A 21,276-nucleotide genomic window follows, 5' to 3' on the forward strand; every position below is an offset into this window, starting at 1 on the left:
CCTATACATTGTCTCAGGTATAGAGCCATTGTGAGGGAACTTTGTAGGATCAGAAACAATGATTTTCTTGGTGTGAAACATAGCCACAGAAGCTACTAAGGCATCCTTCATTACTGGAATCTGTAAAGTGTCAATCGCCCTTCGTGTAATGAGAGTCCAGAATCGACCACACAAAATTTCCGAGTGCCTCATTGAAGTGTTGAGGCTTTGCACCACCTGTGACCAGATAATCGACCCATATTCAAGATTGATACCATTGTAAAGACCATATAGAAGGGTCAGAAAACCCTTGCTGGTACCATCAGACCCACCACTCCTCTCCGCCGAACTCTTAATGAGAAGAGTAAGCAATCCATTCCATTTGGGCGGTAAGCATGACTTCTTGACCTTCGTAACTGTGGTAAGCACATAGGTGTAGCCCATCTCGTAGAGCATCGAGAACAGTTGAGTAGTGGTGATGAATTCCGGTGAGATCACAGATGAATCCACAACAAGTTGCAATAGTGAACAAAATCTCTCTTTAGAAATCGAACCCTTGTGAGAGAAGATTTAGAAGTAGATCCTTTCCTTGTTCTTATCATACGAGGCGATAGTGTAGACTTGCGAAAGGAGTGAAATTGGGATGGATTCCACCTGTGTTAGGTCTAGAACCAGAGGTGAATACTTCAAACACTCAACCACTTGCAACATATACGAATCGTACAGAAAAGGGTTGAGTTCAATGATCATGCTCTGGTTTGGCTTGATCGAGATCAATGTGGATGAAGCAGTTTGATCTTGAGTCGATGATGAAGTCGTCATTGTTGAGTTAAGGATGAAGATGAACAGTTGCAAATCGCCGTTTATATAGAGAGAGTTTGTTGCAGGTAAAAGAGACAAATAGAATTAGAAACCCTTTATATACCGTTGCCAGGAGAGAGAAAGAATCGTCATGATAATGATGAGATCACTGAAACGTCGCCTGAAAAAGCACGATGTGACAGGGTGGTATCTCCCAAGTATACGTCAGCACACGTGGGTTTAGGGACCGTTCAAATTCACGTGCCCAAAAGCTTATCCTTAATCCATCGTTTGAAATTCAGCGTCGCTTCAAAATTTTGGATAACCTCTATTGCTCCAAAGATAAACAAAAATCGAACCAACAAAAACCAGAATGTTAGAAAAAAATTCGTGCAATAAGGTGACAAAAGATAAAGAAATAAAGCAAAATGTGTATTGGATGTGAGTGATGTCTATTAGAAGACATAAAGCAGATGATTCCAGGCAAGAATTGCTTCGTTCAAAGTCAAGAAAAACTTGAAGTGCTTGTGTGGTTTCCCAATAAAATATGATCAAGTGTTTGTAGAGAAACATTAAAAGGCTTCTTTTAAATTATAGGCTAAGGGTAGCTTATCTTCAACCGAACATCGATTCTTAACATAAGACCGAATGTTGGAAGAAGTACTTATGAGACCATTGTGGTCTGTTGAACAAGTAGGTTGGATATAATTTATAGTGACTTAAGATGTGATAGAAATCTCAAAAACAAAACAAACTAGATCTTTTTGGGAAGAAAAGCCTTGGTGTTAGACAATTTCAGAAAAGACCATTCAAAATAAAAAGAGATTTCGTTAGGTAACAAGTAAGATCTTGAATATAATGATTCACCATCAATTCATAGTAGGTGTTGGTTTTTGGGTTTCACTTGGCACGTGGTGTACGTATCTACGATCACAAACACAAATTTTGTGCAACCATAAACCTCAGTGGTAAAGACCGAGAGTCTCGAGGGTTACAATGGTGAACCGAAAGTTGATGGAGAATGTAAGGAGGACGGATAAAGAACCAAAAGTACCTCTGCTATATTAACATGACAAAGCAGAAAACTCTTAACTTATTTGAGAAGAGTAAGGTAGCTCTATAATTGAGTTTATTTTAATAGCCTAATTGGGAAGAAACGATAGGTATAGATCGAATCATTAAGGCCTTGCTCTAGTCGTAGAGGTTTCGGTCAACATGCAGCAGCATGCTTCTAGGGACCATTAACTAGTTCAGATGGAAATAATCGTACCTGTCTTAGCTCCAAATTCTGTTGTACTGATATACTTGGGACCTAATTAAAAGAACAAGAAAACAAACACACCACACAAACAAAACAAACAAACAACCAAAAAATGTTGTAATTTTTTTTTAGAACTATTGAGATTTTTGAGGTTTTCTGGAAAATAACAAAAACAGAAAGACAGAGATAAAGTAGCACAAAACACTTACAAAAATTAAAAGAATAAACAGAATGTACGACCAAAACCTTATCTTAAAAGAATGAATCGAAATAAGCCGAGCGTTCGGTTCATTTCGGTTCCTGAAAATTCCAGAGTCGAAATAGAATGATCGTTCGGTTCATTTCGGTTCCCGAAAATTATGTAGCCAAAATAGACAGAGCGTTTGGTTCATTTCGGTTCCCGAAAAATCCGGAACCAAAATAGACCGAGCGTTAGCTCTATTTTGCTTGTCTAATTTTTAGTGAGAGATTTGAGGATTTGGAACTGACTCTGCTTCCATCATTCCCAAGCCTTGTAAAATTTTATTAAAGCTTGCTTCAAGTAACGCTTTAGTGAATATGTCAGCCAGTTGATCAGAGGATTGAATGAAATGTACTTCCACGTTCCCATCTTCTACATGGTCCTTGATGAAATGATATCTAAGTGCAATATGCTTAGTCTTTGAGTGTTGCACTGGATTGTGACATATTCTTATTGCACTTTCTGAGTCACAATAGAGAGGAATCTTCTTCATGCTCAGCCCATAATCTCTTAGTTGACTTTGAATCCATATTACTTGGGAGGTACAGGATGTTGCAGCTATATACTCAGCTTCGACTGTTGAAAGTGACACACAAGTTTGCTTCTTGGACTTCCAGCTAACAAGTTTACCGTCAAGGAATTGGCATCCACCAATTGTGCTCTTTCGGTCTAGACTGCATCCTCCAAGATCAGCATCCGAAAAAGCTTGAATAAAGAATCCAGATCTAGCAGGATACTAGAGACTGAGAGATGAGGTTCACTTCAGGTAACGGAAAATATTTTTCACTGCCACCATGTGAAGTTCTCTTGGATTAGCTTGAAACATGGCTCAATAACAAATGGAAAACATAATGTTCGGTCTACTCGCTGTGAGATACATAAGGGACCCTATCATTTGTCGATATAGTGTTATGTCAACAACAGTTTTTTCCAGAGAAGATCTTAACTTAGTGCCAAATGCCATATGAACCTTCCCTTTCGAATCTCCCGTCATACCAAATTTTGCAGCAAGTTCTTTGTGTAGGTCTCCTGGTTGATAAATATACCTTCTGGTCCCTGTCTAATATTCAAACCAAGGAAAAAATTAATCGGACCCATTTCGCTCATTTCAAATTTAGTCTCCATCAACTTCCTAAATTCAGCCATTAAGCTAGGATTCGTGGAGCCGAAGATGATGTCATCGACATAAATCTGAACTATCATTAGATGTTCGCCTTCTTTCTTTTGAAAGAAGGTTGGGTCAACCGAACCTTGCTTAAATTTCGACATTTTCAAAAAGCGAGTTAAAATTTCATACCAGGCCCTCGGTGCTTGCTTTAAACCATATATAGCTTTATCCAACACATTGCAACGATCAGGGAATTTCTCGTTCACAAACCCAGGTGGTTACTCAACATACACTGTTTCTTCTAGTTCTCCATTCAAGAAAGTGCATTTTACATCCATTTGGAAAACTTCGAAGTTTTTATGAGAAGCATATGCCAGAAAGATTCTAACTGATTCCAACCTTGCTACTGGAGCAAAGGTTTCCTCATAGTCTATCCCTTCCTCTTGGCAATATCCTTTTACTACCAACCGAGCCTTGTTTCTAATGGCGTTCCCCTCTTTGTCCAATTTATTCCTAAAGACCCACTTCAAGCCAACCACTGAAGCATCCTTTGGTATGGGAATCAGTCTCCAAACTCGATTGCGTTCGAACTCATGGAGCTCATCTTGCATTGCTTGTACCCAATCAGAATGATCAAGTTTAGCATTAACTGTTTTTGGTTCGACTTTGGAGACAAACGAATTAAACATACAGAATTCAAATTTAGAGAATAATGCAGTTTGTTTCGCTTTCAATTGAGAACGAGTGAGAACTTTCTCAGATGATTCACCAATGATTTGTGTTTTTGGATGATCCTTGGTCCATTTTACTAAAGGAGGATAATTTGGGTCATAGGTTGGATCCAACTACGCATTTACTTCCTCTTCAATCATCTTCGTCAGTTGTATTTTCTTTCTCCCCCTCGACTGGCGAAGTATAACCTATGTCAGGATCATAGTTTTCATCCTCTGTGGAAGTCGGATTCTCCCCCTCGATTGGACTATGATTGGGTTCGTTTGGAGTTGTATGCTCCCCCTCACTTGGACCCTTATGAGTTGAGGATGGAATTGGATTCTCCCCCTCGAAATACATTTCGGTTGTCTTTGGTGCTGATGAACTCTCCCCTTTGAACATTGAGCCGTTGTTTGGAGAGTCATTGGAGGATTGACCTCCTGTCGGTTTAGAAGGTTCACTTTCCATTTCTTTGGCAGCTTCATCTTTGATCTTTTTTAGATTGTTGATTTTGTTGTCTGCTGCTTTTGCTTCTGAGTGTGCTGTTTTCTCTGGTTCATCAAATAGCCGAATGTACTCTTCAAACAAATTGGATATTGGAACCGAGACTTGTCCTGATTCAAGAAATATTTCACCCAAGGCACTTTCGCTCCTTTGAACTTTCTTCATGTAATTATCGTCAAAGGTTACATAATATGTTTCTTCAATTAGTTTGGAGTGTTTGTTCAAAACTTTGTATGCCTTTGAAGTGAGTGAATATCCAATAAAAATTCCCTCATCAGCTTTGACATCAAACTTATTGCGGTTCTCTTTTGAATTAAAGATGAAACACCTTGAACCGAACACATGGAAAAATTTAACATTAGGCTTTCGATTGTTTAGAATCCCAAATGGAGTGATTGAGAATCTTTTGTTGAGCAAGGATCAGTTCTGAGTGTAGCATGTGGTTGCAACTACATCAACCCAAAAGTATAGTGGAAGAGAAGCAAAGCTTAGCATGGTTCTGGCTGCCTCACATAGGGAACGGTTTCGTCTTTCAACAATCCCATTATGTTCTGGGGTATAAGGGGCCGAGAAGCTGTCAGATATCCCCTTTTCAGCCAGAAAATCCACAAACTCTTTATTCTTGAATTCCAGCCCGTTGTCGCTTCTAATGTTTCTAACCAGCTTCCTTAGCTGTACTTCCACTTGCTTGATGAACGTCTTCAACTTGGGCGTCGCATATGATTTCTGTTTAAGAAATAAAAACCAAGGTGAAGCGTGAAAAATCATCTACAATGACAAGAATGAATTTACTACCACCAAAGCTTTCGATAGCCAAAGGTCCACACAAGTCAATGTGCAGAAGTTCAAGAGCTTCAACTATATTTGTGTTGATTCATGTAGGATGGCTCTTTCTGCTTTGTTTGCCCATCTCACACGCTGCACACAGATGTTCCTTATGAAACTTGAGAAGAGGAAGGCCTCGAAAGTGGTCACCAAGCACCAACTTATTAATGTCTTTGAAGTTCAGGTGCGATAGGCGTCGATGCTACAACCAGATTTCATCAGTGTTTGCCTTTGATAACAAACATATTGCTGGTTTTCCTCGAATTGGGTTGAGATTCAAAGGATACATCTCTCCCCTGCGTTCTGACTTCAACATAACCTTTTTGGATTGCTTCTCAATTATTTTAGAGCCCTCGTCATCAAATGAAACCTTCAAGCCTGTTCCCACAACCAATTGTGACACACTGATGAGGTTATGTTGCAATCCTTCCGCATATGCTACTTTTCGAATCGAGAAGTCTCCGTTGGTTATCATACCATATCCTTTGATTGTCCCTATGAGTTATTTCCATACTTCACACATCCACCATCCTTTAGGGATCGAAACTCCCTCAGCTCTTCCTTCCTTCCTGTCATGTGACGTGAGCAGCCATTGTCTATATACCATTCATCATCGAACTGCTCGTCACTTATCACCTGCAAATTCAAGAAAATTTAGGAACCCAAAGTTTCTTGGGTCCTTGTGAGTTTTTCACAGAAAAAGGAATTGTAGTAGAAACATCAACCAAATAAGTTCTTTTTATTAGATTGCATTGATCTTTTCTTTTGATGGTATACACCTTGATTTTGGTTTTATCTTGTTTAAATTTTAGTGTATTCGATGGTGTGTTGTTAGATGGTTTTGGTGTTTTCTTTTGAATTCTAGGGTTAGCTGACTTTTTCTTGTTATTGATATCAAAATCAGAATCAAGTTTTCCCTTTCCTTTGATGTCCTTCACCGAATTGAATTTTCTTTGGGAGTTGGATGGACCGAAACTAGACTTTTGACCGAAACTTGACTTTCGGTTCTGAGTGCTGATGTTGGAACCGAAAGTAGACGATTGGTTGTTAGCCTTGACGTTTGGACCGAAACTAGACATTTGGTTCTTAGCTTTGGAATAGTAGGAATTTGGGCTGAAAATTTCTTTTCCTTTTAGCTTTTCCTTTCCTTTGTCAATTGATTCTTTCTCTGGAGGTACGTAGTTAGGATTTTGAGATTGCCAATAACGTTTTCGCTCATTCAGATTTTTATTGTATCTTTGATTTCTGTAGCGTTGATGTTCAGCTACCTGCTTCGGAGATTTGTGAATGTTGAAACTTGATTTTGGCTTTTTCCATTGAGTTTCGGTTGTTTTAGATGGAACAACTGGTTCTCTCGTTGGTTCTTCAGGGATTTCTTTTGTTCCACTTGTGCTTGGTTTGTTGAAACTTGAGGGTTTGTTGATAGGTTCAGCAACGTATCTTCCTTCAACTCTCCATGAAGTTTGCTCAGATAAGCCAATGGTTGTCCAGAAGTAATTGTCGCACCCTTCAGCATTGTCTTTGTCAACTAAGATTTTTAACTCTGCTGTTTATTTTGCAGTGACTCCTGTAACAACATAGACTTGATTCAGCACAGTTTGAACCTTATTATAAACCATTGCTTTCTCCTTGAGTTTCTGTGGCTTGTCCTTTGACAGGCGAGCGTATTCCACTGAATTTTCAGAAATGAGGGGTTTCTCATTTTCAGTTTCGCTCTTCATGAACTCAGAGCAATCAACCACGTCTTCAACTGAGATTTCGCTCATCTCACTTTCTTCATCAAATTCAAACGTATTTTCTATGCTCATTTTATTTTCTGAAATTAATTTATCATTGGACGAGTCAAATGATTGAATGGTTTCAGACTTAATTTTTAACCAATCATTTTCATCTGAAAGATTTTTGAGCATACATTTATGCTCCTTAGAGTCAATAAAGGTCTCTGTTTTATCCAGTCCAATTTTGTAAGCGTTGGATGTCTCTTCTGAGGACACTATCGATTCACACTCAGCAATGACCTCATCCTCCGTAAATTCAAGGAAGGGTAAGATCATCTTATGAATCTTTTTCCCTATTTCATAACTTAAATGCAATTGAGCAATATTAGTATATAAGCACTTAGTAATTAAACAAAAAACATTCCTTTGTTTCAAAAAATTTAAATTGTGTCGTTGCAAATAAATACTTTCATCCCTAGCCCTAGTTAACTCCTCCTCCTTCAGCTCCATCCACATCCTTCTCTCCTCACTTTTTGAAGACACCCTGCTGAGTTGGTCAGTTAGGTTAGAATTCGCTAAGCGAGTTTGTATGAGACTACCACTTAAGTTAGAAAATTTAAATTTTAATTCATTTAATTCTTCTTCATAATTTGTTACTGGAACTTTAAGTGATTCAAGGATGGAGTGTACCTTTTTGATCAGCCGATCACAGTCGTTGATCTTTTCGCTCACAGGCTTCGCTGCAAAGCATTTGTCCTCAGTTAGGTTCGGCTTTTATTTGGACTTTAAGTTGATCCACCAGTTGTGACCATCAAACATCGAACTTGCATCCTTTGCCACATAAGCTTTTCCATGAGTGGGATTTCTCGCCTCTTCGTCTTCAGAACCGGTTGACCAAACTTCAACGCCACCGAACTCATCTTCTTCTGCATTTTCCGTCACAATCAAGGAATTCATAGAACTGTTAGAAGCCTTCTTTTTCTTGATCTCTTCTAAATTTCGCATGTAGTACGCCTCATCGTCTTCACCATCTCTTTCAGCCATTTTCCTCAGCATGCAATCTTTGGCAAAGTGGTTCTTGCCGTGACAGTAATTGCAGCCGAACCCAGGTTCTCTTGTAAGCTTGCTCTCCTTCTTTTCATCATCTTTTTGAGAAGTAATTTTTGGTTCATCTTTCACCTTCTCCAAAGTGTAACTTCCGTTCCAGTTTCGATTCTTATTGACAGGAAATTTTCTTCGTGCAAACTTCTTTGGATTTGTGACCATCATAGCATATTCTTCGCTTGTAAGGTCACACTCAGATATATCTGACTCCTCTTCTTCTTCTGCAATACTCTTTCCTTTTGAGACAAGGGCCAACGATCCTACACCTGAAACAACTTTCGCCTCCTTGGTTACCACACTTTCATGGGACTTAAGTATTCCCACAAGTTTCGCTAGTGAGTAAGATTTAAACTGTTCATGAGCTTTCACTGTTGAAACCACAGCCATCCATTCTGGTCTCAGACCGTTCATGAAGGTTACCTTCTGCTCGATCAACTTTCTTTCTATTCCATGCTTGATCATCTTACTTAGGAGATGATTGAATCGATCGAATGTTTGTATCAGTTTTTCTTCTGGTTTCTGTTCGAAAACTCCAAATTCGGAGAGCATCAAGGTTTGAATGGAGTGTTCTAGATCTTCATCGTTTGAGTAAAGTTCTTTCAACCTATCCCAGATTTCTTTGGCCTTCGTGCATGAACCAACTAACCGAAAGGTGTCAGATTGCAAGGCGAATCTAATCATTCTCATGGCCTTCACATTACTCAGCAACTTGTCCTTCTCATCCTGTGGCATCTTGTCTTCGTCTGCCACCAGCTTGTTATATTCTTTTTGAGTTTTAACAATTGTGTTCGTTCCAGAATGAACGAATGGTCCAAGCGTGATGGCTTCCCAGATGAGATAACCATTATCTTCATATCCTACCACATAATCTTCAAAGTGGTGTGCCCATACTTCATAGTCTTGAGTGTAAAGAATATGAATCCTGGTAGTGGATCCAATGTTGTTAGATATGTTGATGGGATTTGTTTGAGAATCTTCAAGAGACTTGGTGAGCCGCTAGAATCAGACCTGTAAACTTCAGATTAGGGTTTTATCAAAAACAGAGTTACCGTTGACAGGAAGAGTACGGATTCTTTTATATACGATAAAAGTGGAAACCCTAAAGAATTCTTAACACAGAAGGAATGTGTATTGATCGCACAGTCTTCTGCTCTTATACCAATTGTTGGAACAAAGTACTATTAGGATCGGTAGATTCTTTGCAGGCAAACAATTAAGGACGTAATTATGAACACAAGAATGGCTTTAAATATGATGTATGATTAAAACTTCAACACCTCAGAAGAGCTCGATTAAGAACTTCGACTGTAGAGGTGCTTGGGGTTACAAAACAATAATAAAAGATAATCACGACCGTATCTAATGCATACATGCATGCATTATTTATAATAAAACCCTACTAGATAATCACAGATGGACAGGCCCAATCCAGATACAAAACACAAGCCCATGGCGTAACATAACAGGACTCAACATGATTTGTTTCAGTTTGGCGTTAGGAAGATTGGATTGGATATTTTGTTGTTAAGGTAACTGTTGGGCTTCTGTTGAATAGTTCAGGTGAGTCTCTTCACTATACTCGTGGGTCAAAGGCACCAATGTCGGCTCACTAGATTATGTTTATATGATGATAGTGGTCTTTGTGACACTTGTTGATATGTATGCATGTGTTTGTTGTCTTTGTGAATCTTGCATGTGTATGTATGTTTTATATATATCATTATGGGCAAGGCTTGTTATGCTGTGGACGAGGCCCGTATGCAATTTAGGCGGGGCCGATTATGCTGTGGTGGGGCCTGTATATGATTTGGGCAGGACATGTTATGCTATGGTTAGGCCCATATATGATTTGGGAGGGGCATGTTATGCTACGGGTGGGGCCCGTATGTGATTTGGGTAGGGTCCGTTATGCTGTGGGTGGGGTCCGTTTATATGTATGTGTTATGTGGTTGATGAGATTTAAAAACCTTTAAACTATGAAGACCGATTAGATCTTGAACAAGTAAGTAAATATAAAACTGTAAGAACACGAAAATAAGAACGAGACAAGAGTGAATCAAACGTGTCGAATGATTAAACAAAATCCTCAGAAGAGCTCGATTAGGAACATCAACTGTAGAGGATTGGTAGGTTACAAGAACGATTAAAGAAACCTGTAAATGCTATCGTTATGCTCTAGATGAATCGCTAAAATCGTTAACCTAATATGCATGCAAGCATATACTTTTATATTAAACATAATGGGCTCACGGTTGGACAGGCCCAAACCGGAATACAAAATAAATAAACTATCGAGCCCAACGACGCAACACTTGAAAATAATCTTCAGCCCAACAATCTCCCCCTTTGCGTCAATTGGAGCGAGATCTTCACTTGTTGCTTGGGCCAGCAGCTGAAGCAGGTACCTTCTTCTTCACGGTGCTAAACAGACATTTGGTGAGAGAGAGAATTGTCTGTCTAAACCGGATGTACCATTGGATCATGTCGTTGAAGTACTTGATGTCATCAGCTGAATTCTCTTTACACCTTTTGATGATCGATAACACATGCTCCAGACAAGCAGTGGTGTAAAGGTGTTTGTCAGCTAAAGCAAAGAGACATTTCTGTCCTTCTGCTCTAGTGAACATAACCGAGTTGCGTCTCGGGTCGATCTTGCCCATTTGCATTTGGTTGAGATCACTGGCCGATCCCACAGGAGCTATCTTCGGTTTCTTCTTGAAGACTGTGGCGACCTCCTGATCCATAAGGGCAACCTCCATGATGTAACAGACTAACATCCTTTTGATATGGTCTATAATAGGACTATATTCGGCTTCATCAGTCAAAAGGATGTTATGCAGGACAATCCAATCATGAGGATTTAAGTTCGGTAGATCTGCTAGGGAGATAAGATGAGCAGTTCTTGCAGATCCCCGAATCAGCTTGAACCGAACGTTTATGAATCGACCTTCGGTGTAAGGCTTCAGTACCCGAACGTTCACTATCTTCTGGGTGCTCCAAGTAAGATATTGAGGACGAGCAGCCGTCAGATAGAAGTCGATGCGCTCCCTGTCAAGCTCAGCGTTCGGATGAGGGACTTCAAAGATATTTGAGAAGGCGTGGAAGATAAACGCCTTTCGAGTCAGCGGCATGTCGAACTGCGAGTCGACAGTATTATTGCAGTCGAACGAGATAACCGGCTCGAGCCATAAGATGCTGGGAGTATCTATGGCCTCTTTAATCAAGCGCTCCCGAGTCCAGGCAGGGAAGAGAGTCTTCCTGCCCTCGAGAAGATCGTGGGCTTCCTTCTGCTTGCGTTCGGCTTCTTCAGCCTCTCGCGCCACACGATTAACGTCTTCATTCTCATTGCGACTGTTCTTTCGTTTTAACATGTCAGCAATGGTCTCCTTGTCTTCATCTTCATCTTCTTCCTCAGCTATATTTTTCCCTTTGTCCTTCACACCCGAACCCGAAGTATGACCAGTCGGAGGTGGTTCGGTTGTGTGAGTAGCTTTGGAGGAAGGAGGTGGTTTCGATCCGGTCTTCTTCTCATCTCCCCCTTGTTTCGGAATGGACACGAAACTAGGAAGGCCTTCTATTTTGCTGAGAAGGTCCATGGCCGGAGAGAGCTTTTCAGCAAGGGTTCGCCTCACTGAATGGTTGAGAATAGGATCGTGTGCTTCAAGGATGTTTGATAAGGCAGCGTGTACATCCGAAACACAAGTCTTGATAACCTCCCTTTCGGATCGAAGAGCTTCAAGTTGTTGTTGTGAGTTTGAAAGCTGCGTGCTCTTGACCTTGAGGGCGGTGGTTTTGCTCGCCAGAACGTCCATCAATGAATTTTCGGCTGCGAGATCCTCCTGAGGCTTAGCGAGGCGCGCATTGATGGAGGCACGAAGGGCCGAGTTGTCGTCGCTTATGGTTTGGCGAAGGGCAGCGAATGAAGTCAACTCCGTTGAGACGAATTTGGCCAATTGCTGAACAATCGGTTCCAAATATGTCTTTGTGGCGTCGGCACTTTCCTGTAAGGATTGCAGCAGGATGGAAGCGTCGTAGAATAGTTTATCGACTTTTTCGGTCGCTGCCTCACTGGCTTTTGTAGAGGCTTCGATGGCTGCAGTTGCTGAGGCTACCGAATCATGTTGAGCCCTGGAGAAGGCATCAACAATCTTCTGAAGTGCAGCTTCAGAGAGAGAGGACTGCTGGTTGGAAGATGAGGCGAGAAGTAGGTCAACCTTCTCGTTGAGCTCCTTTAGATGCTTCTTTGTCACTGGAGCATCATCCTCTTCATCACTCTGAACCTGAAACAGACTATAGTAGACCGAATCAAAGTTCATGTGTTCACCACCAAGGTAAGGGTTGTCTCCATCAGAGGCATTTTCTGGAGATGGAGGGGGTGGTGAAGTTGGGGTGTTATTGTTTTGGTAGGTTCAGGTTGAGTGGGTGTGGGGTTAGTTTTGGGTGGTGGTTAAGTGTGGGTAGGTTCGGTTGTATGGGTTTCGGTTTGTGGTGGTTCGGTTACGGGTGTGGTTTCTGTTACTGGTGGTGTTTCGGATGCAGTTGTGAAAATGGGTGGTGGTATAGGGAAAGAGGTTGGGGGAATAGTGGGGTTTATGGTCGGAATGGAAGTAGGAATGGTTGGAGGAGGTGAAGGAACTGGTGAATTATGAAGTTCCATCTCCGGGGTAAGTGACCGAGGTGGTGTGTTGCCTCGTTGAGGGGTTTCGTTTCCTTGAGAGCCGTCAGAACCCGAACTCTCGCCCTCAGAATCACTTGAAGAAGAGGGAATAACGAGCTTGCGCTTCGGTTGAGTTTTCCTCCTCTTCGGTTGTGGGGACTGTGCAGCTTTAGGTTGTTTCCTCTTCTTGGGAGAAGGACCCTTAGTAGATTTGGCCGCTTGCTTCCCCTTGTCCGCCTTTTTGCCCCTGTTCACCGGTTTGTCAGCATCATGGATGGACCTGAGCATATCCGGTGTAAGTTCCCTAGGACCAGATGGCCTGAATTCCTTGATCGTCCGTATCAGCCTGCTGTCAGAGGGCACGTCGCCATACATTGTCTCCGGAATGGATCCAATGAATGAGAACTTAGATGCATCTGAGACGATGATCTTCTTGGTATGAAATGTACCGATAGAAGACATCGATGCACCTGCAGCAGTGGGAATGTCGAACTTGTCCATTGCCCACTTTGTGATCAAAATCCAGAACAGGGATAGCGACACCTCAGAGTGTCGTGATGATGAAGAGAGGCTCTGGATGAGCTGTTGCCATAGGACCAACCCAAAGTCCAAGTTAATCCCATTGTAGACAGCGTACATGATCGACAGGAAAAGTCGACTGGCACCGTCGGATCCTGAGCTCCATTCCGACAAGCCCTTGAAGAGGACTGTGAACATGCCATTCCACTGTGGCGGTAGGCAGGACTTTTTAAACTTTACGACGGAGGTGAGGACCTCCGTGTAGCCTATGTTGTAAAACATGTTATACAGATGCCCAACCGGAATCTTCTCCGGATTTATTCTTGATGGGTCAACAGCCAACCCAAGCATGGTGCAGAAACGTTGTCGAGAAACAGATGTCTTATGTTCAACAATTTTGAAGAACACCCGTTCGACTGCCTTGTCGTAATAGGCAGTCGCATAAACCTGCGATAGGGACGTCATGGGCACCGACTCGATCCTGGAGAGAGCCGGAGCGATTTGAGAATACTTCAAACATTCGATGATCGGCGACATGTAGGAGTCGTACGCCAGAGGATTGAGGTCGATCACCAGGCATTGTTGTGGATGGATTGGAAGGATTTGTGATGTAGCATGGACGGAAGATGATTCTTCCATTGTTGAAGGTAGTGGAAGAAGAAGATGAACAGTGAAGCTTTTGGGAGTTTTTGCTCTGTAGAAAATCCGGAAGCAGTAAAAAGGTAAATGAGATTGTAGACTGCCTTTTATAGTGAGGGATTGGAGAGAGAAAAATCGTTTCAAATCCTTTATGCGATGATCACGTAGGAGAGAGAGTGTCAGTTCCCTAGGATCACGCCACCCAATAAGCGCCGTTTCAGAAGAAAAACGGTTCAAATCCGCACGCGCCTTTAAATGCCAGAAGGATGTCGCTTGGATTTCGCACATGCGTCCTTAATGTCAGTAAAAGTAAGGGCGTTTCAAATTCACATGCGCCCCCTTTTTACCGTCGTTTGAATTCCAATCCGTTTAACTCCCGCCGAGTCAGCAACCTTTCGTCTTATCCTTTTAAAGCGCATCTTTTGAATGAACTGCCCACGTGTAGGATTGTAGACCACGTCTTAATTATTAACCACCAATGTAACAAATTATCCTGAAATCAATTAGTAACGGAATTTTGGAAAATCAAAGATTTTCGTGCAAAGAGTGTAAAAGAAAGAGAAATAAAGCAACTCTTTTAAGGATTTTCTGTGATGTCAATAATGACATGAAACTGATGATCCCGGGCACGAATCTCTTCCTTCAAGGTCAAGAGAGACCTTAAAGTGTTAGTGGGGATTCCCGTTGAATTACGATCAAACACTTATTAATAAATGTTGAAAGGCTTCTTTTAATTAGGCTAAATAAGGGTGGCTTTCGCTTTGATTCAGCAAATCTATTCTTGAAATAAGAAAGAAAGTGAACAAAGTACTTGTGAGACCGGTGTAGCCTGTTGAACAAGTAGGTAGGAATTTATTTTAAATTGGCTTGAAAAAAAAATATAAAATCTCAAAAAAAAAATAAAAATTGGACCCTAGGGTAGAAATGTTATGGTATTTAACAATTTCATAGGAATCACACAAAATAAAATTTGAGATTTCATGAAAGTACATCCGTCAATTCTTTGGTGAAAACTTGAGCAATTTAATTGATCACCGTCAATTCATTTTTGGTGTTGAATTTTGGGTTTCACTCAGCTCGTAGTGACACGAAACTAAGATCATAAACACAGATGTTGTGTAACCATAAACCTCAGTGGTAATTTCTGAGAGTCTCAAGGGTTACGTTGATGAAACGAATGTAGTGGAGAAGTGTTATGGAGATGGTGTAAAAAGATAAAGTACCTCTGCTGCGAAACTAAGGACCAAGCAGGAAACTCTTAACTCATGTGAGAAGAGAGTGAGGTAGCTCACGATTAGAATAAATGTGTTAGCCTTATTGGGAAGACAAGGTTTGTGTATACCAGGTCATGAAGGCTATTATTCAAAATCTTATGAGGCTTGGGACACATACAGCAGCATGCTTCTAGGGACACTTAAGTAATTCATCAATTATACCCCCATAAACGAACGAACATACAAGAAAAAATTAAAAAATTAAAAAATATTTTTGGAGTTTTTGAGATTTATTAAAGAAATAAAAAAAATAAAAGAAAATAAAAAAAAATAAAAAATAAGTAAGAAAAAAATAAGACTAAAAAAAACTTTGGAAAAAATATGAAAAACCGAACCCGAACGTTCGGTTGATTTCGGTTGGGAAAAAGTTGAAAAACCGAACCCGAGCGTTCGGTTGGTTTCGGTTCCAGAAAATTTGAAAAACCGAACCCGAGCGTTCGGTTGGTTTCGGTTCCACAAAATTTTGAAAAACCGAACCCGAGCGTTCGGTTGGTTTCGGTTCCACAAAATTTTGAAAAACCGAACCCGAACCTTCAGTAGGTTTCGGTTTTGGAAAATTTTTAGAAACTAAGGATTTTAGATGTGCAAGTGGAAAATGTTTTCAATACTAAGAAAAACAATTTTGTACAAGAAATATACAACCAAGAAAAACTACCTTTGAAGTGATGAGCGAGTCAGATGGTTTAACCGAACCCGAACGTTCGGTTGGTTTCGCTTCTTACGTTTGAGGTTGAGAGGTAGTGTGAGGTACTGACTCTGATTCCATCATACCTAGCCCTTGCAATATTTTGTTGAATGATGCTTCAGGAGGAGCTTTGGTAAAGACGTCAGCCAGTTGATCAGTGGTTCTTACGAAGTGAACTTCGACGTTTCCATCTTCCACGTGATCTTTGATGAAGTGATACCTCAGTGCTATGTGTTTGGTTTTAGAGTGTTGCACTGGGTTATGACAGATCCTAATTGCACTTTCAGAATCACAATATAGTGGGATCTTCTTCATATTGAGTCCATAGTCTCGAAGTTGACTCAGGATCCAAATCACTTGTGAGGTGCAAGAAGCAGCGGCTATATATTCCGCTTCGGCAGTAGACAACAACACACACGTTTGTTTCTTGGACTGCCAGCTGACCAACTTCCCATCAAGGAATTGACAGCCACCAGTAGTGCTTTTTCGGTCGAGTCCACATCCTCCAAGGTCAGCATCAGAATAGGCTTGAACGAAGAAGCCTGAGTTGGAAGGATACCATAGACCTAAGGAGGTGGTTCGCTTGAGATAGCGTAAAATGTTCTTCACTGCAAGCATGTGAGGTTCGCGTGGGTTTGCCTGAAATCGAGCACAATAACACACAGAAAACATGATGTCAGGCCTGCTAGCAGTAAGATACATTAGAGAGCCTATCATTTGACGATAGAGCGTGATATCAACAGCCGGTTTGTCTAGGGAGGGAGTTAGCTTGGTGCCGAATGCCATTGGAACTTTGACTTTGGAGTCTCCCATCATACCAAACTTTGCTAGGAGAGTCTTCGTGTAAGCTTCCTGATTGATAAAGATGCCTTCGGGTCCCTGTCTAATATTTAAACCAAGGAAAAAGTTAATAGGACCCATTGAGCTCATTTCAAATTTAGTCTCCATCAACTTTCTGAATTCAGCTGTTAAGCTGGGATTCGTAGAGCCAAAGATGATGTCATCGACATAAATTTGAACTATCATAAGGTGGTTACCTTCCTTTTTGCGAAAGAAGGTTGGGTCAACCGAACCTTGTTTGAATTTAGACATCTTTAAAAATTTAGTTAGCGTTTCATACCAGGCTCTCGGAGCTTGTTTAAGACCGTACACAGCTTTATCCAGAATATAGCAATGTTTTGGATACTTTTCATTCACGAACCCAGGAGGTTGCTCCACATACACGGTTTCTTCGAGTTCTCCATTAAGAAATGCACACTTGACGTCCATTTGGAAAACTTCAAAGTTTTTGTGGGCAGCATAAGCAAGAAATATTCTTACAGATTCCAGCCTAGCTACAGGAGCGAAAGTCTCTTCATAATCTATCCCTTCCTCCTGACAGTGTCCCTTTACCACCAGACGAGCCTTGTTCCTTATAACATTTCCTTCCTTGTCCATTTTGTTCCTAAAGACCCATTTGAGACCAACAACCGAAGCATCTGGAGGAGTTGGAATAAGGCGCCAGACTTTGTTCCTTTCAAATTCGTTCAGTTCGTCTTGCATTGCTTGAACCCAATCAGAGTGATCGAGGGCAGTATTAACTGTCTTCGGTTCAACTTTTGATACAAATGAGTTAAACATACAAAACTCAACCTTTGAAAATAAGGATGTCTGTTTTCCCTTCAGTTGTGATCGGGTTAGAACCTTTTCAGATACATCACCAACTACTTGAGAGATAGGATGATCTCTGGTCCATTTGGTAAGAGGAGGGTAATTTGGATCAAAGGTTGGGTCTAGTTCAGCATTGATCATTTCTTCTGGCTCAGATTGGCTATCGTAATCAAGCGTCATATCATTATGCTCCCCCTCGATTGATGAGCTTTGAGAAACTTGAGGTTCAGGGGTTTCTTGTGGTGCTGAGCTTTCAAGCGTTGAAGCGCCTTCGGTAGGAGAGGCACTTTCGGTTGGAGAAGCACCTTCGGTTGGAGAAGCACTTTCGGTTGCTGTGGTAGAACTTGGCTCCCCTTCGACGTTTGAGCTTGGCTCCCCCTCGACTGAAGTATTGTTGGATGGAGGGTCATCAGTAGTCGATCCTCCTTCAGGCATTCTCCTTGCAGCTTCTTCGACAATCTGCTTCATGTGGTCAACTTTGTTGTCTGCTGCACCTTCTTCTGAGAGAGAAGCTTTCTCTGGTTCGTCAAAGAGCTCCAGAAATTTATCATATAAGTTAGCGATCGAGACTGTGACTTGCCCAGTCTGAGGAAAAATTTCCCCAGCGGTGTCTTCTTTGGCCTGTAGCTTTTTGACATAGCTATCATCAAAGGTTACATAGTATGTCTCTTCAATTCTTCTTGAACGCTTGTTTAGGACCCTGTATGCCTTGGATGTGAGAGAGTAGCCCAGAAAGATTCCCTCGTCGGCTTTGACATCGAACTTGTTGCGGTGTTCTTTAGAGATAAAGATGAAACACCGTGAGCTGAACACGTGAAAAATTTCACATTGGGCTTTCGGTTGTTTAGTATCTCATAAGGTGTGAGCGTGAATCGCTTGTTGAGATAAGACCTGTTCTGTGTAAAACAAGCAGCAGAAATAGCATCAGCCCAAAAATAAAGAGGTAAGGAAGCGAAACTTAGCATAGTTCGGGCAGCTTCACACAAAGATCGGTTTCGTCTTTCGACTATTCTGTTCTGTTGAGGTGTGTAGGGAGCTGAGAAGTTGTGACTTATTCCCTTTTCTGCTAGAAACTCTTCAAACTCCTTGTTCTTGAATTCCAGACCATTGTCGCTCCTAATGTTGCGAACGACCTTCTTGAGCTGTACTTCAATCTGCTTGATGAACATTTTCAGCTTATGAGTCGCTTCAGATTTGAGCTTTAAAAAGAACACCCATGTAAATCGTGAAAAGTCATCAACAATAACAAGAATATACTTGCTACCACCGATGCTTTCGATAGATGAAGGACCACACAAATCGATATGAAGTAATTCGAGTGGTTCAACAACTTTTGTGTTAATTACAGATGGGTGATTTTGACGACTCTGCTTCCCCATTTTGCATGCAGCACACAAATGATCTCTGTCGAACTTGAGCAATGGAAGGCCCCTAACATGACCTCCTGTGACAAGTCGGTTGATATCTTTAAAGTTGAGATGTGAGAGTCATCGGTGCCACAACCAGCTTTCGTCAGATTGAGCTTTTGATAATAAGCATATAGCTGGGTTTCCTTTGATGGGTTTCATGTTTAGAGGAAACATTTCACCCTTTCGCTCTGACTTGAGAATCACCTTCTTTGTCTTCTTCTCAATAATTTCAGAACCTTCATCATCGAATGAGACTTTGAGCCCTGTACCTCCAACAAGCTGAGATACACTAATGAGGTTGTGTTGGAGTCCTTCCACATAAGCCACCTTCCTTATAGTAAAGTCATCATTTGTTATCATCCCGTATCCCTTTATGGTGCCGAAAGAGTTATTTCCAAACTTGACATTGCCTCCATTTGCAAGAGATCTATATTCCCTGAGCTCCTCTTTCCTCCCTGTCATGTGACGTGAGCAGCCACTATCGATGTACCATTCTTCGTCGAACTGCTCGTCACTTATAACCTGCAAAAATTAAGCAGATTTAGGAACCCAAAGTTTCTTGGGTCCACGTGAGCTTTTCATGGGAACAGGAACAGTAAGAGAGATGTCAACAAGATATGTTCGTTTTATAAGTGTTGTTTCATCTTTCTTTTTAATGGTAAAGACTTTTATCTTATTAGGATTGGGTGCGTTCGGTTTGGACTCTGGTTTGGATTCATTAACCTTCTGTTTGTCCTTTTGTTCAGCTGACGAATGAGATGTTTGAGAACGAACAGAATTAGCTTTAGAGCAAGATGGAGATGAATTAGTGGAAGTGGAAGAATTAGAAGAACTAGAAGGAGTGGGTTTGGATTGAGAGGACTTCTTGGCTGGAGACTCTAGGTGACCCTTTTGCTTTTGATCATTGGAGGGACTGACCTTAGAGTTTTGTTCTCTTTTGACTTCAGAACCGAACCTTTGCATTCGGTTGGAATCGTCCTTTGAACCGAACCTTTGCTTTCGGTTGAAGTCATTCTCAGAATCGAACCTTTGCTTTCGGTTGGAATAGTTCTTTGAACCGAACCTTTGCTTTCGGTTGAAGTCATTCTCAGAATCGAACCTTTGCTTTCGGTTGGTATTTTCTTGTGAACCGAACCTTGGCTTTCGGTTATTGTGACTCTCAGGCTTTCTGACAGGATTGTTTTCATACTTCAGATTCTTGTCTTGATGTGAGAAGTATGCATTCTGGGATTGCCAGAATTGCCTCCTTTCAGAGAGATTCTTCCTGTATCTTTGGTTCCTCTCACGTTTCTTATTCCTCATCTGCTTTGGTTGATGATGAATATTTGCCTTCTTTTTCGGTTTTTCCTCGTCTGGTTCCTTTTGAACTGAAGGAGTTTTACTTTGAGCTGAGGGAGTAGAGGGAACGTCTTCTTTTGCCGAACTTTCATCCTCCTGAGGAATGTCTTTCGTACCACTGGTGCTTGGCTCATCGAAATTATCTGGCTTATTCAAGGGTTCAGGTATGTATCTACCTTTACTCATCTAGGAGGTCCTTTCAGATAAGCCCACTGTTTCGTTTGCATTATCTATAGGAGCTGACCAGAAGTACTCATCACAGCCATCAGCATTGTCTTCGTTTACAATAGCTGTGAGTTCAGCCGTCTGATGTTCGGTAACTCCAGTGACCTTGTATACTTGATTAGGAGTGGTTCTGACCTTTTGATACACAACTGCTTTCTCTGCTAAGATCGGGGACTTTTGTTGGGACAATCGGGCGAACTCCACTGAATTTTCAGAAATAAGATTCTTGTGGTTTTCAGGTTCGCTTTTAACAAATTCTGAGCAGTCAACCGTGTCCTCTACCGAAATTTCACTCATGTTGTCGTCTTCATTAAGCTCAGATGCATTTTCAACATCAATTTTGTTTTCTGAGCTTACGTTGGCGTTTAAAGAGTCAAATTTTTGTATGGTTTCCGTTCTCAGTTTAAGTCTATCATTTTCATCCAAAAGATTTTTAAGCATGTCTTTGTGGTCCTTGGATTTAATGAAGGATTCAATTTTGTCCAGTCCATACATGTAGGTCGGATTGACATCATCAGACGATATCACACTCTCACAATTATAGGCTTCAGCATCGATTTCATCCTCCTTAAACTCAAGGAAGGGCAAAATCATGCGATGGATCTTTTGGCCTATTTCACAGTCCAAG

This window comes from Lactuca sativa, chromosome 1, assembly GCF_002870075.4.
Source record: "Lactuca sativa cultivar Salinas chromosome 1, Lsat_Salinas_v11, whole genome shotgun sequence".
Classification (NCBI taxonomy): Eukaryota; Viridiplantae; Streptophyta; class Magnoliopsida; order Asterales; family Asteraceae; genus Lactuca; species Lactuca sativa.